A 16,074-nucleotide genomic window follows, 5' to 3' on the forward strand; every position below is an offset into this window, starting at 1 on the left:
GGACAACCTTTGAAAGTTCATATTCATCCTGGAGTATTTTCAACGTTAATCTGTTGTAGGAAACATCACATTCTTCAGGTATTGTGGATTTAGCAACTGATATTCAGTGCTGATAAACAAACATTTGTTGAATGAAACATTTTCTCTGTCTTCCACATTTTCTCTTTTTCCTTTCTTAATTTTTTTTGTGGACAAAGTAGTGAGAAAGTAGGGGTGGAGGGAAGCTGGGCTTTGCTCCCAGGTTCTCAGGGCCAGGTGTCCATCTCCTGGGCTCCCCTCCAGTGCACACCAGTTTGGTGGCTGTTGGGAACTTTCACCCAGGGAGCAGAAGGTAGGCCAGGAGAGCATCTTGATGAAGATGGGAAAACTCTCACCACAGCCTGCTCACCCCTGCCTGCTCTAGGGAAAGACAGGTGCAGTCTACAGGAGACTGAGCATGTGCCTGTGGGGGGACCTCAGCGCATGGTAGAGAGTATTTCTCCATGAGCTCACATTACTGAGTGTTGATCATTTGTTCATTCATTCACTCATTCATTTATCTGCCCATTCGGAAAACATCCACCATTGTCCATTAAATGCCAGGCCCCCTGATAAGCACTAACGGTAAATGCAAAGAAGAATGAGACAATGTCCCGATACCATGTTGTCCATAAACTATCAAGGAGCCCATCCACAGTGCACCTGCTGTCAGATGAAGTTAGAAGGACAGGCTGGTGTTTGGAGGAAGCCACATGCCTGGGATCCGAGAAAATAGAAGGGCAACAGTCCAGGAGCACCTGCTATGCGCCACCTGCTCCCAGGAGCTGTAGTCATGTGAACCAATTGAACCAAAACAGCCCCACCTGGTTAGTGTTATCACTACCTCCTTGCCATAGAGACAGAAGAGGCACTTAGCGAGGGGGCAGGGAGCTAACACTTTCATAAGTGCTGGTACTGACATGTATGCCAAAGGGAATATTGGTACTTACGAAGGTAAGAAAACACTTTTTATCTAAGAATTATCTTTTCAGTTTTTGTTAAATTCCCCTTGATGTTTCAACTTAAGAAATAAAATGGAGAAAGCAAAAGTTTTTAATAAGTTAAATGTCCATATATACATATGGGGCAATACAAATTAATATTAATTGTATAAAATAATGAGGATAATGTATTGTGTGGTCTAAAATATAACAGAAATGAAATGTACAATGACACTAACACAAAATATGAAATGGCAGTAAATGGAGTTAAAATATTCTGAGGTTCTAGGTTCTGTGGGAAGTGGCAAAAGACAGTAATTTATCTTGGACTGCAATGAGTCCAGAATGGATGCAATTTCCATGTGGCAACAAAAAGAGTGAAAGAATGTATGACTAACAGGCTAACAGTGAAAATGGGAAAGAAGTCTTCAATGAATGCAAAGTAATTAAGAGTCAAAAAAACTTAAAACAGGTGGCACAAATAGAAAACAAATTATAACATGGCAGTTATTGGCCCATTGTATCAGAAATGACACTAAGTGTAAATGGACTAGATACTCCAATTAATTGACTGATATTATTAGATTGGATTTTAAAAAAAGATAAAATGTAACTCTATACTACTCACAATAAACACATCTTAATGTGTAATGTGTAAGAAAATATACAAAAAAATAGGGATAAATTATGAAAACTTCCATGATAAGAAAGCTAGTATAACTATATCAATATCAGAAAAACAGACTTTGGGGGCTGCCCTGGTGGTGTAGTGGTTAAGTTTGCGTGCTTTGCTTTGGCAGCCCAGAGTTCATGGGTTCAGATCCCAGGCACAGACTTACACACTACTCATCAAGGCATGATGTGGCAGCATATCACATACAAAAAATAGAGGAAGACTGGCACAGATATTAGCTCAGTGACAATCTTCCTCAAGAAAAAAGAGGAAGATTGTCAACAGATGTTAGCTCAGGGACAATCTTCCTCACCAAAAAAAAAAAAAAAAAAAGAAAGAAAGAAAGGAAGAAAGAAAAAAGAAAAATAGACTTTGTGGATATGTTAGTCTTTGAGGAAAAAATGGACAAGTCCACATATTTTTAAAAATTTTTTTGGAGACAGAGAAATACCACTGAGTTTTATTGTGGACATTGGTGATATGTCTTGTAATGCAGTTCCTTCCACTCACAGATACTGGTGGTGTGAAAGGGAGTGAAGAGGTGGGCTTGTTCATTGCTTTATTTCTCAATTCCTGAGGAATAACTGGAAAGTAGCATTTTCTCTGTAGTTATTTGTTGAATGAATGAATGAATGACCTGCTGAGCATTTTATCAAGGGAACATCAAAGAAAAATCTAATTTTGAAGCTTCTGTTCATTGTTGGTGCTGCTTAGGGTGGAGGCCTGGGCAGACAGAGCTTATGTTTTAAAATCATATTAATGACCTCGGATCTAAACACAAGGCCTGGGAAAATCTGGATCAGAGATGCTCACACAAAGGGAAACCCAACTATTCTGAAAAATAAGGTAGTGATTGCCTTGGGATTTTCTCTCTGGTGACAACAATACCATGGGGATGGGGCCAGGGAATGGAAGGAAGGTGAGAAAGACCCACACAGGGCGAGGAGAGAGCCCCACTTCCTGTCAGAAGGCTGCACCCAAGGAGAAGGACAACATTCAGTGTCCCCATGTTGGGAAATGGCTGGTGAACTCTGGCAACCACTTGAAATTACATTTTGCTTTGATTCCTATTCTGAACTCTAACTCCCATTTGTTATTCTCCAAATTTCATTAACAATCTAACAATACAGCAGCATCATGTTAGCCTAACAGAGAGGAGGCGAGTTCAAATTCTGGACTTAAGCAAAATGTTGAAAGACCAGGAACTCTGTCCAACGGTGTGAGACATCTCAGCACCCCACCAGGGGCCAGGATAAGCAACACTAAGAGGATGGACAATATTGAGTTCCATAGCGAAATAAGAAATCTAGTAATATTTTTATTTATTAAAGAAACAGGTGGCCTCAGAAAAATGGAGCTACTTGGAACTCGGGTGCCCAGAAACTACTAATGACATGAAAATAGATGTTCATATTTTAAAACTTAAAAAAAAATCTGTCCTTACTATGCACAAATTGAGAGTTAGATAATTCTGATGGATGGTCTGGTATCTATATAAGCCTGTACTCTCTCCAATCTCAGAAGCCACCCGAAAAGACAATGGGATTTATGTTTTAAATAAACGGCATTTTAGTACCTTCTGTAATCTTATATAAAGAGCCACTCCATCATCTACTGATCTTTTGCTATCCATTCCCCAAAGACACACTTTTGCCACTTATCTTCAATTCTTCCATGTTTTGGCCTCTGTGACCAACCAGATAAGGTTAGACGTTTGAGAAGTCTGAAAGTCATAAAACACAAACTGTAACCAAGGAAGTACTTAGCAGACAGACTTTGTCCCTTAAAGATTGGGACTGAGTTCTGCTAAGGTTGCATTCACTTAATTGCATTTCTGTAGGTACTGAATGCACCACATGTACTGAGTCACACTGTATGGGATGGTCACTGTTTCTTTTCTCTGTTTATTGATCAATGTAGTAGATGATTGGGTGTGAGGCCAAAATATTATAAAGGAGCCATACTGTTCATAATCTATTTAAACAAATAGATTTGTTGTCTGTTTTTCTGATATTGCTATAGTTATACTAGCTTTCTTATCATGGAAGTTTTCATAATTTATCCCTATTTTTTTGTATATTTTCTTACACATTACACATTAAGATGTGTTTATTGTGAGTAGTATAGAGTTACATTTTATCTTTTTTTTAAAATCCAATAGATCTAAGAAAAGGGTGAAATTGCCATCAACAAAATTCAGGAGACCTATCTGGCTATGCTGTCAGCCATGAACAGAGCAGCCCCAGGCAGGGGCAAAGGCAGGCAAGTCGCTCCAAGATGCCACCGAATCTCTGTCATAATCAAAGCAAGCAGACACTGAATATAAATTGGTTGACTTCTAAAACAGTGAGAAGGAATGTTAGCATGGAGAATATAACAGAATATGAATCTGGATCTAGGCTACCTATTTAGAAATCCCAGCGGAATCTGTGTGTCTACAGAGATGAGCGATGGTTGGATTCATCAGATTAAAACCAATTTTTAACTCATGCTGATGGGTGATGGATGAGTCAAGGGCTAAGAACAAATAAAATGCACCAGGTCAAAACGCTCAGTTTACATAGTCCTGCATTATTATCTTGTGACGATAAGCCGTGCATGTGTATGGATTTAGTGCAGTCTTTCGCTGAATTTAAAATCAGCAGTAGACTTTTGTGATGTTTCCGTGAGTTTCTAGTCATGCTTCTTGTAGCCAGTGCTGTCAGCATCCTACCCATATTCCCTCTGCTTCCTGGGAGGCAGCTTGTTCCTTTCCAAATCTATAGTTTCCTGTGTCTCAGCCAATGAGGAAATAATTGATGGATAAATACTCCAGCTTCTGCACGCACCCACCTCAGTGGGTGGATCTGAGGATGCTCCATACTTCCATCAGAGGGTCTCCAGCAGGACAGAGTCTCTGTTGCCACCAGGAGCCCCTCTCAGTGGCTGACCCCCCTCCCCAGTCCATTCTCTCACTCTGCTACCTGGAACCATGTTCCAACTAAATGACTATACCCAGAGCCTTGTCTTAGGGTATGCTTAGGGTAACCTAACTGAGACATTTATAAGCATTTTCTCTTCTCCTCCTGTAGCCTGTAACAAGAATACGCTAAACCCAAAGCACACAGAGTCGGCCTTTCCTGAAAGACACAGATTCCATAAACAAAAAAGAAGAATCAGATATAGTCATTCTCTTCCATGGCTGTAACCTCATTTAATGACCAAACGTAAATTATGATCTTTATTTTAGACCCAAATGTAGATGGATGACTGGCTTTTTATAGACAGTTTGAAAAATACAGGAAATAAACTTCATATATTGTATAAACCAAAGTTTTCCTTTTGTTTAAGTATTAAAGAATCTGTGTGAATTTAGACTGGATTAAAGATTTTGGTAACAGCCAACAGGCAAATAAAAGAACCCCACTATCATGCAATTCTGGTACCGCCAGCAGACCACAAGACCTCCGATTAGAGCTCATGTATGGGATCTGTGCTTCAGGGTCTGCACGTGTCCTCCTGGGGATCACAGCCTCGGGCAAGGTGGTGATCTCAAACAGAAGCCCACACTCAGTGTGGTGAGTCAAGACCCTTTTACATTAGTCTTTCTTCCCTTATAAAATGCCATGCTCCAAAAGAAAAGACCAAGATTATGGCACACATGGCAAATATAAACTCAATTCATAATCTGACAAAGTTAACATTTCCATTAATATTTCATCTTTTTGCTAATGTAGCTGTGTGCTCTGCCAAATTATCTGAAAGCAACACACAAACTAAAGTGCTTAATATACCAGATATAACCTAGTTACATTATCTCCAAGTACACTGAAGAAATTCCTTAAGGGGACTTTTGGAAAATCAAGTTGTCATTAAACTGATGGATGCATACCATTACCACTTCTTTCTCTTGCTAGGAAAGATTATCTAACTAAAGAGAATTTGGCTAATTATGGCATATTCAAAGGCTATCTGACAAATAACTTGGCCTTGGTTTAACGGTTCCATTTCAACACATCCCTTTATTAAACCTCTAATTATTATTCATTGGCAATAATGTTTTCCTAAAATTTGTTGTTTTAAAGTGTGCCTCACAGAAGAGCTGCAGAGTTAGTAAATTTCAATGTACTACTGATCAAAGTTGAAGACTCTCTGAGCTAAGAAGTATTTCTAATATAATGAAACAAAGCCGATATTATAACTTTATATTTTTATGCTATATTTGAGATTATTTCAATGGATAGGAAAATCCAATTTAAGCAAAGAAGACTTCTACTCAAATTTTGAGCTAAGATATAGTAATGCATATTATACCCTGTCTATTCAATGAACAAAGCATGCAATACATATTTAAATCTGCTTTACTTTTCAAAAGGGAGGATGACAGTGACATGCTCCTTTCATAAGAATTTAAAAATTTTTCACCTTCAAAATTCTTATTTCTATTTAGTCCCTATTTTAAACACAATTCAACTACATTGGGATGCCAAACCAATGCAATGAACAGAAGGGATATTGTTATAAATTTTCTTCTTCCCAACAAAATGTAGCTATCAGAATGGACAGACACCAGATCCCTAAGCAGCCACTGAGTTACAGGTGGTACTGAGGATACAGATGATGTCATTCATTACTGTCCTGCAGTATGAAAGGACTAGGTGTTCACTTGGAATCAAACGCTAAAAACATTGCACTTGGAAAATACCTGCCGGGGTCAGGAAGAGAAGATGTCAACCCCTTCCCCAAGCTCACATCTTCTCTTGCAGCCAGCTTCATGTCTGCAGGTCTCAGGGAATAAGCATCCTCCATCAGCCCAACCTCCAGTACCAGCACATCCCCGAAGTTAAGTTGTAGTAACAACTGCTATTGCTGCAGTTTCTCGTCATGAAATTCAGCTTGCTTCTCCTAGGTTTCTCCTTACAAACCTTGCTTAACATCGAGCAATTGGAACACATTGAATACTCATTATTTGAAAGGTCTTGCCTTATCTTTCTTTGACTTTTACAAAAAAGCAGTCATCATATCTACGTATGACATAGAGTAGCAGCACTTTATAGTAGAAAGAGCACTGAAATGGACGAAGATGTGTGTTCTTGCCCTTTCTCTGCCTTTATCTAGAAGACCTCAATAACATCATTCCAGCCTTTTGGTCTTAGTTTGGTTGTCTAAAAAATACATCTATTGGACTAGGTGAGTTTAAGGTCTCCACGTCCACATATGTTCCCAGCATTTTACGGAACCACAAGAGGCCCTTGCTAGAATTTACCTCTCATTGTTTTTGAGTCAAACAATTAGTGACACAGAGGAAAGAACCTAAGTGTTCAAATCCCAACATGATGGCAAAGACTATAAGAAGGACTGCGGGAAAGGAAAGACCACTTGGGATCTCGGCAAAGATGACAGGAAGGAGACTGAGTTTGTGCTGGTTCTTGAAGAGTGACCTCAGTGAGTGGGAGGAAGGTGAGGAAGGGCCAAGAGTTCTGGCGGGCCTATATCAACAGACGGTATTTGCGTGCAAAGGGAAGGATGGCTTGTTTATTTCACATTTTAGGAAAACTGGAATGCTTTGTGCAAATTAAAGTCAATATGTACTTCAACAAATCACTGTTTCTTTTTATAAAACAGTAACTACTTTCATTGCACACATATATTGGTGTCTCATTTTACAAACCTTGGTCATGTTCAATTTCATTTAAATTTAAACATTTTTGACCAAAAACCAGGCAAAATAGATACAGGTGTGGCTTACAGGAGGTATAGTGAGGTGATACTCATTAAGAAGTCAAGACCAGATGGAATTTGTGTCTTCCAACTTCACAGCCACTGACGGCTCTTTCCACTTACTCTGATTTGTAAGCTTAATGAGATGACCGAGAGGATTTTAGAGAGAACATCATTAACAGAAAGTGGAAAGGATGAAATTATCACTCACATGTGATTGCCCTCCAGCAAGAAATGTTAGAGAACAAAGGGCCAATCAAGTCAAATTATAAATTATGTCTATAGTCATGGATGACAGCAAATTGATACTTCTAAACTTGAACTGTTTACCATCACTGTCAATTCAATTCTCTAAAATAGAGCCTCTGGTGGAAAAAAAATCACTCATAAGGTAGAAAATATTCAATCCTTGGGTGGGAGAATATGGAGGTCTTAAGAGAAGAGGCACAGCTCTGCTCTCTCGACCAGGCGGTAGGACACGTACTGCACACACACCCAGAGCAAGATGGCGGAGGGGTCCATGAGCAACACGGGCACCTCTCAGGCCAAAGTACCCACAAGGTCTGAGAACAACCTATCTCAACACCAGTGTTGCTAAATCACCCAAAATGAATCTTACCATACAAACAGACTACCACGCTCACACACTACAAAGCAAAAAAGTAAAATGCTCCAGAGCGACATCAATCCTGGTCTGACTTGCCTCTCAAAGATCATCTGCCCATAGGCAAGGAACACCATCTAGCCCGAAAGAGGCAAAGTCAGTTGAAGTAAACCGTGGAAGGAATCTGTGAAGACTGTCCACACTCCAGGACTTCGGCCAAAAAACCTCAAAAAACAAAACACAGGTGACCAAGTGATTTCTTCTGAGAAGAAGGAAAGGTGGAGATGCTGATGACGCCGTCAACAGAGGGAGATGATAAGAAGAAGTAAAAAGAAGTAGTACGTTGATGAAAGGCTGCAAGGAGCAAAATTGAATATTTTAATGTTCAAACGCAATCCCTTAATGAAACTATATGTTGCAGATGACTAGATACACAATGATGTTGTATACACACAACAGTTGCAGCAGCCTGAGTTACTGCACTGAAATAGCGAGGCCCCTTCTTTCCTTGCCTCACTGACTGTAGACTTGGCCAGGTGATTTGGCCTCTCCACTGAGATGCAAGCAGCATGGTGCGTGCCCCTTGTGAGCAGAAGCTTTAAGAGCCAGGGTTGGGCTCACCATGCTTTTGTTGCCCTCCACTTTGGGGACCAGTAATGTCCCAGGTAGAGGCTACTCTGAGCCTGGATCCTGTGCATGGTACAAAGCGGCAGTCCCCTCATGTTGGACAAATACAAGAAAGAAAGCATTATTGTTGCTAGCCACTTTGATTTTGCCATGGCACACCCTTGCTATTTGGACGGATGCAATACTGTAGGTATCAGGGCGTGTACAACCCATGTACTCAGGCCTCCTGGGCACAGGATTTTCACAGCTGTTCTGACTTGGTGAGATTTTGCTTACTCACTCACATAGGCATCCTCCCCCGTGCGAGCTGAGGCTCCAGTCCCAAAGGTCTGGAAAGTGCCCCTGTGAGGTACTGATTCTTTTCCCAACAGAGTAGAGGAGGCTGAGACTCAGCAAGGTTACTTGGCCTGTGAGGAGCAAGTGGGGGAGGGTCTTTGTGACTCCAAAGCCAACGCTGTTAATCTTATGTGGTCTGCATTGCAGGCCAGTGAGGAAGAGGCTGGGGCATGGCCTTGGGTTCCTTTAAGGGTGTCTGAATCACACAGTGCAGGAATTACCCCACCCAGTGTGGGGCACTTCTGTCCTAATTTGCATTTCTTCTTCCATGATAAAAAACAAGGATCACTTCTCTAAAAGGCTGAAGTCATGAGGATTTACCCATGCTGCTTGGCGGCAGGTGTCATCCTACATACCAGTTGTTGTCTATATTCTCCAATTAAAATTTTTATTTGCATTGGATAGAAAAGCAATGGGCTTTCATCAGTCGGCCGAGTTCCCGTACTTGAGAATATGGGCAGTGCACTGTTACACTGTGATGTTCACAACATCAACCACGGGAAGTACTGAGAAAAGAGCACTGGAGTCTGTCTGGTGGGGTGCAGACCTAGCTGCCTCCTTGATAGTGGGGAGGCTGCGGGTTCACTTCAACCTGTCAGAAGCTTGGGATTCTAGCCTGGAGAAGGCTGCTCTGCCTAAGCCTGGCTGCTTGGATGCAGGAAACCGTAACGAGTGTAAGAGAAGTGGGAAGGGGTGAGGGTCGGTGCCAGAAGGGTGTGGTGCTTTGGAAGGGGGATCAGGTCCTTCAATGTTGCTACTAAGTTTGGCTTCCATAAAGATACATAAGTTCACATTTGGGGCATTCAGAATTGTTGATCAAAGAATAACGCACCTCTCTTGTACGTGGATGTGAACTATTCCTAGTTTTCCCAGGAAATTACAGAACTGCTCTACTTGAATGCAGATGCTGTGCTCTTAATTCAAGATATTTTTTTCTATTCAGCAAATATTTACTGTCTACCTTCCAAGTACCAGTCTCAGTCTTACGCGATTTGTACTATCTTGCTTAATTCTCCCCATAACCTAACGAAGCTGGTGTTATTACTGTCCCTATTTTTATGAAGAGGAAACTGAAGACTAAACAAGTTGCAGGACTTGCTAAATATCACACATCAGCGAGGTGGTGGAGTCAGGATTTGAACCCAGGGAGATAGTTAGTGGTTAGCGCTCTTAACCAGTCCACTAAAGGGCATCCAGAAAAAAGAGACAATACATAAACAGGTACAAGAATAGATAACCGCTTCTATTAGTGACAGGGAGGGACACTTCCATGTGGTGGCGTCTCAGGGCACGACTGATTCTCTTCTTTTTCAGTGAGGAGAATGGCCCTTTATCTAACTTTGCTGAACTTGGAGACTTGAACCCGAAAGCAAAAGTGCTCTTGGGGTGAGTCTCACAGGTCCCTCCAGCCTCTTCCCATCGATGCAACCCACACCCATGCCCACCCATCCAATCCACGGCCACGTCAGCACACTCCCCTGGGAACACTGGGGCACAGAGCAAATCACAGCCGATAGCTTTCTTTGAAAAGGCAGTGAACTGAGGAGATTTCTGGAAGAAACTCCTCGACATTTCTCTCATGAACTCGTGACTGAATCCTAAAGTGAGTATTTACATCTTCTGCTATGAATGCAAAGTTGAGTAGCTGGTACGGGGAGGTGATCCACGGACTCCAGCACGGAGATAGAAGTTCAAATTTCATCTGCTTATTTGTCCTGAAAGACTAGGTGCCCCAATGCCAGCCTCCAGAGAAAGCCCTCAAAGACACAACTCAGCAGATAACACCCTTTAAATATTGTGCCTGTCCTCCAACACTAATTATCCCCTTGGGCGCTGATGCGGTTGGTACCGAGAGACAGACCCATCATTTCTGCCTGACATCAACTTCTCAGGGAAAGAATAACAAAGGAGAAAAGAGAGTGGGCAGAACTGCATGAATTCCCATTCTGCTAATCAAGCCATGTCCTAAGCTTCCTCAGATAAAAATCAAAGCTGCAAGAAGCAAAACGTACAGCAAGATCATCATGGCAAAAAGATGGACTGTCACATTCCTAGAATTTTATTAAAAGTAACTCAATGAAAAGACCATGGTTCCAACTAAAGAATAAAGGTGCCCGTCTGCTGTGGACTGCTTGACTGCTAACTCGTTACACACTTGATGGTACTAATATTGTTGGCACACAATATGTTTAAGCTTTATCTTTGTCTTTAGAAGATGCATTCCTAGTAATCTAGGATTTTCTTTCAGGGAATCTCCCACCTAAGTTCCACTAACAGTTCTCTCTTTGGAGAGTATCACATCAAATATTAGCTAAAAACAGTGATTCTTGTTCAGAATCTCAAAGGCACTGCTACCTGACAAAGAAAAATAAGTCGTGGCTTGCAGCTTCTGTAATTAAAAAAGATCTTATAATAGATTTTCTTGCAAACTGCATGTGATGACAGCTCAAGTTTAAATGACACAGGTAACGGAGCAGGAAACTTTACTTGGTGTGTTTTCTAACTCCTTTATTTATTCTGAGTATATAAGTTCTTGAGACTCACCACAATCTCAAGTCCAGGGCTGGCAAACTCAGCCTGTGGGCTCTGACTGGCTTGCAGAGAGCACAGATTTGTGTTTATGTGTGTGCAGGTCTAAAGAATTCAAACAGCTTTAGGTAGGTCATGTACTATACAGCTTGCCACAGTCCTCACCATTCCCTATAGTACTGTAACTTCATGGTACACATCTACCTTGTCTGCCTATCTTCTTCATCATGACTTCTCACTCTCAGCACTATTGGAATCTGGGTCTGGATAGTTCTTTGTTGTGGGGACTGTCTTGTCCACTGTAGGATGTTTAGCAGCAAGAATCCCATAGACTTAGACTAGACTAGAATTTAGTGGCGCCTACCCGCTAGATGCCAGTAGAACCCCATCCCCAGCTGTGACAACATACTGCTTACAGGCAACCACCTCGAGGCATTGCTACTGCTCCCTGGGGGTGAAACCTCCCCTGGCCGAGAATCACTGCTCCAAATGTGAGACTCTTCATTTGGATCTCTGACCTGACTACTTTTCCCCTATAATCTGCCCCGCCTCCCTTACTTCCATTCCTTTCCACCCTGGACTCCATGGGCCATTGCTTCAATCACTTTCTTGTCCCCATCCTTCCAGAATGGGAGAGCGCACCTCTCCACGGCATCACTCAGAAGTATACCATGACTTCTGCTCACATGCCATGGGCCAGAGGTCATCATAGGCTATACTCAGCTCTGAGAGACGCTGGGGCATGTCTTGATTCAGGGTGGCATGTGCCTGGCTACAAAGATCCTCCTACTATAGACGAAGGAGAGAATGGATATCAGGAGAAAAAACAGTGGTCTCTGTGACATGCAGAGGATGCAAATGCAGCATTTCCAAAATGGAAGCCATCACCTCCCCTCCCAGAGCTGTCCCTCCCCTCGCAACCTTAGTTCAGCTAAAGGCTGACCACCCACCCAGCTGCCCAAGCAGACGTGCTTGATTATTCTTTCCCTCTTACCGTCCCAGGTCCAGTGAAGTGGCGATTCCTGTCCACCGTACTACAGAATTTGCCCCTTTCCCTGACCTACTGCCTCTACCCAGTTCTTGGCCACCTCTGTCACTCATCTGATGAGTGGACCACCTCCTAACTGGTCTTCTTACCTCCTGTCCTCCCCCTCACTCACTCTTTCTCTTCTGCAGCAGAAATCTTTCTAAAATGTGATGCAGCCAGATCAGGTCAGTCCCAGCTCTGAATGCTTCTACTGACAAATCCAGACCCTCCAGTTTGTACAAGATCTGCTACACCCCCATGAACTCCACTTCCTTTACTTCCTCCTCTTCTTGAGCCTGTGGTCCAGCTCTGAGTCACGAGCAGGACCAGCCTGGTGCGGTGCTCACCTCCTCCCTAGAGGAAATGTAGCCCCAGGACCTGGACCGCTGGCACCATCATGCCATTCCCACCCACGCCCACCTTTCTTTGCTAAGGTTATTGCTGTCAATTATTCAGGCGAGCTTCTGGTCACATACAACCTCCTCCATCACCCGCTCTGTGAGAGCTGTCCTGCAGGCATTCCCCACTCCCAACTGGGTTAGGTGCTGTGTGCTGCCTTAGCATCCAATGTTAACCCCCAAACTCCACTGAAATCACCTGTTTACTTTACTGCCCAAGGTTGTAGGTGTCAGTGCGCCCAGACTGTGCCTTCTTCAATAGTATATTCCTGGTACAGAACACAGAGCCCAGCACAGAGTAGACACTCAACAAACATTTGTTAGATGGATACAGGAAGGAATGCACAAACGTATGGCCAGTGCCTCACTAGACTTTGAATAAGATTTCCACTAGGCAGCTTATTAAATAATCTGATTTTTCAATAATGTAAATGAGGAGAACATCCTGGCCTCAGCTCTGTCACTCATTAAGTGGACAGTGGGTAAATTATGTGGCTGCCTTGTCCCTCAGTGTCCTCCTTGTAGCCTGAGAGGTGTTTGAGTGAATTTCTGCTATCTCTTTCACTTCTAGGCTTCTTCCACAAAGTGTCAGGAGGAAATAGGAAGACATCCTAGAGTGTGGCAGCATAAAAGGAATACATTTTGAATAATTTTTTTGGTAATTTTTAAAAACCTGTGATTTTCTCCGTTAGAAGAAAGAGTGGGAGGATGTAGCTAATAAATATAGATATAGATATATATCTTTTGACTTTGTCACAATATGCAGTAGTTGGAATGCATGCACAGATTTCTAGGGCAACTGTGTAGAATGAAGAGCATTTAAACTCTTTCATCTGTTTTTCCTAAAGCTGCCCTGCGATCCGGTCTTTCTAGAGCTGATGAAGACGCACTCTCCTCTTTGTTATTCTGCAGGTACAAATCCAAGTACTCATGTAAATTATGTCAGTGAGGGCTCCTCTTGTCGCCGACGCAGCATGATGGGAGGCGCACAGCCGGGAACGCAGTGTGGAGGAGCAGAAGGGGGAATGAATAACTTATGACTCGCGGCCCTGCCAAAGCGAAAGGAGGGCAAGTTTTCTGCCAGGGAACAAAGACTGAGATCATAATGGGAATGAAAGTCCTGGCTAATGAGAAGATGCTCTGTTACATTAAAAACAAAATCTATTGATTAATTTGAATAACTACATCAGCATCTATAAGCTTGGGAATTCTCAACTTTGTCATGCCAATAAAAATATTTATCAAACAGTAAATAGATTTTTTAATAACCTTAAATCGATATGTGAAAGGCTGATGTCTGATAAAATATTGGATGCTATGCAGTGATTTCTAAGGAAAAGAGTCTGTTATTCTCACCAGCTCCTGGGCCCATTGCTCACTTGAGCTCAAGCCTGGCTTAGAGCAGGAATGTATTTCAGTTATCTATTGCTGCAAACAAATCACCTCAAAACTGGTGGTTTAGAACAATGATGCTTTTTTTCCCCTCGTGATTCTGTGGGTTGGCTGGTTTTACTATGGGCCATTCACATGACTGCATTCAACTGCAGAGCTGGCCTGGCTGGGAGCCAACAAGGCCCCAGTTACACATCTGTCTGGCAGTTGTGCTGGCAGGTGGCTGGGGCCTTGGTTCTTCTCCATGAGGCCACTCATCCTCCATTAGGCTGGACTGGCTTCCTAACGGTGACCTCAGGGCAGCAGTCCCAGAGAGCGAGAGGGGATCTTCAGGGCCTCATAAGGCCTGGGCTCCAGACTCTACATAGCATCACTTCCTCAGAGTCTACTCGTCAAAGTGAGAAACAAGCCCACCCAGATTCAAGGGATGGGGAAAAAATGGCTGTGTTTTCCACCACACACAGACTGGATGACAGACACTTCCAATGTTTATGGTTCCAAAGGTGTGTGGATCCAAGGGTTAAATAATTTCTAGGCAAACCTGGAGGCTCAAGGCATCGTCATGAGGGACCCCAGAAGCCCCAAGTTCAAGTCAAGTGTTGCCTATCTTGGATTCCAACGTGACTTTCTGTGAAGTCACCCCATGCCCAACTCTACACACAGCTTATCTGTCTTCTTGTCCTTGTCCAAACATTTGCTCCAGGCTGAACTTAAAACTACGTAGGATAAGATACAGGAGGACTGGCTCTCGGTGAAGAAACGAGGTGGATGCTTGTTCATTCTCTACCATGACACTCACATTTTGGCTTCTACTTCAAATTAACACTTGGCAAATAATTCTTAAAAATGCCTTAACACAAACAAGAGAGATAATGGAAATTAAGCAGCTGTCTACAAATGCAATAAGTCACTTTCGATTTATTTTAAGATGTACATTTCCTTAAGACGTAATTTGTTTTAGATGTAAATTCATATCAATTAGCTCAAAAATGTGTTTCTTTAAAACTAGTATTGACTTTTTGTCAAGAAAATAGAAGTAAACAAAAACTGGATAGGATTGAGGAGATTTCTTTTAATAAACAATTTTGAAAGGAAAGAAGAAACTTAATGAGATGGCATTTAGACATGTTTTATGATTCACTCTTAAGTGATCCATTGAAATATCTGGGAATGTTCTGTTTTCTGTCTAGTGATTGGACTGAAATACTTTTCCAGTAGCTGATAAAAGCACACCATTTCACACTACTCGAAGCAAGATGTTCTTTGCATATGATATATGCAATGATCACAGAGCAGAAGACCTTTAGGAGAAGCATCCAAAACCTTCAATTCCACTGATGGACCTCAGGCTTCTTACGCAACTTGGATTCAAAATTGTGAGACTCATAAAATAAGATGTCTGACCCTCAGTCATCCTTTACTCAATACTGCAAAAACTACAGAAAAAAAAATCATGTTTTAAAGTACCATATTTTTAAAAAGCGAAATCGAATTATCTATTAACTTTCAAAATAATTATTTCAAAAAAATCATGATAATAGATACCTGTATTTACAAATATTCTTCTGCAACTGAATGCCTTTGTCAGTAAAACTTTGCTTATAACATCAATACAATATTAACTACAATATTAACAATATCAGTTACCTAGTGAACTCATCCATGAGTTTATCAATATTAAAAAACTTCCAGTCTAAGCACTTCTGTAACACTCATAATCTGCTCCAGTCCCACCTACACGATTTTCCAACATTTCATTCATAACATTCCAAAGAGTTGCGTCTGCTAATTTTTCTCTGCACTTTCTCTCCTGTTACACTTTGTGTTTT

At 41.8% G+C, this 16,074-nt stretch overlaps 1 protein-coding gene across 3 annotated transcripts in view; it reads right to left on the minus strand.

Annotated features, from left to right (window-relative positions):
- ADCY2 (adenylate cyclase 2) overlaps positions 1–16,074 on the minus strand; it is a 404,157-nt gene that overhangs the window by 127,674 nt on the left and 260,409 nt on the right. The gene's annotated exons all lie outside the window — the stretch shown is intronic.

Source organism: Equus caballus, chromosome 21 (assembly GCF_041296265.1).
Source record: "Equus caballus isolate H_3958 breed thoroughbred chromosome 21, TB-T2T, whole genome shotgun sequence".
Lineage (NCBI taxonomy): Eukaryota > Metazoa > Chordata > Mammalia > Perissodactyla > Equidae > Equus > Equus caballus.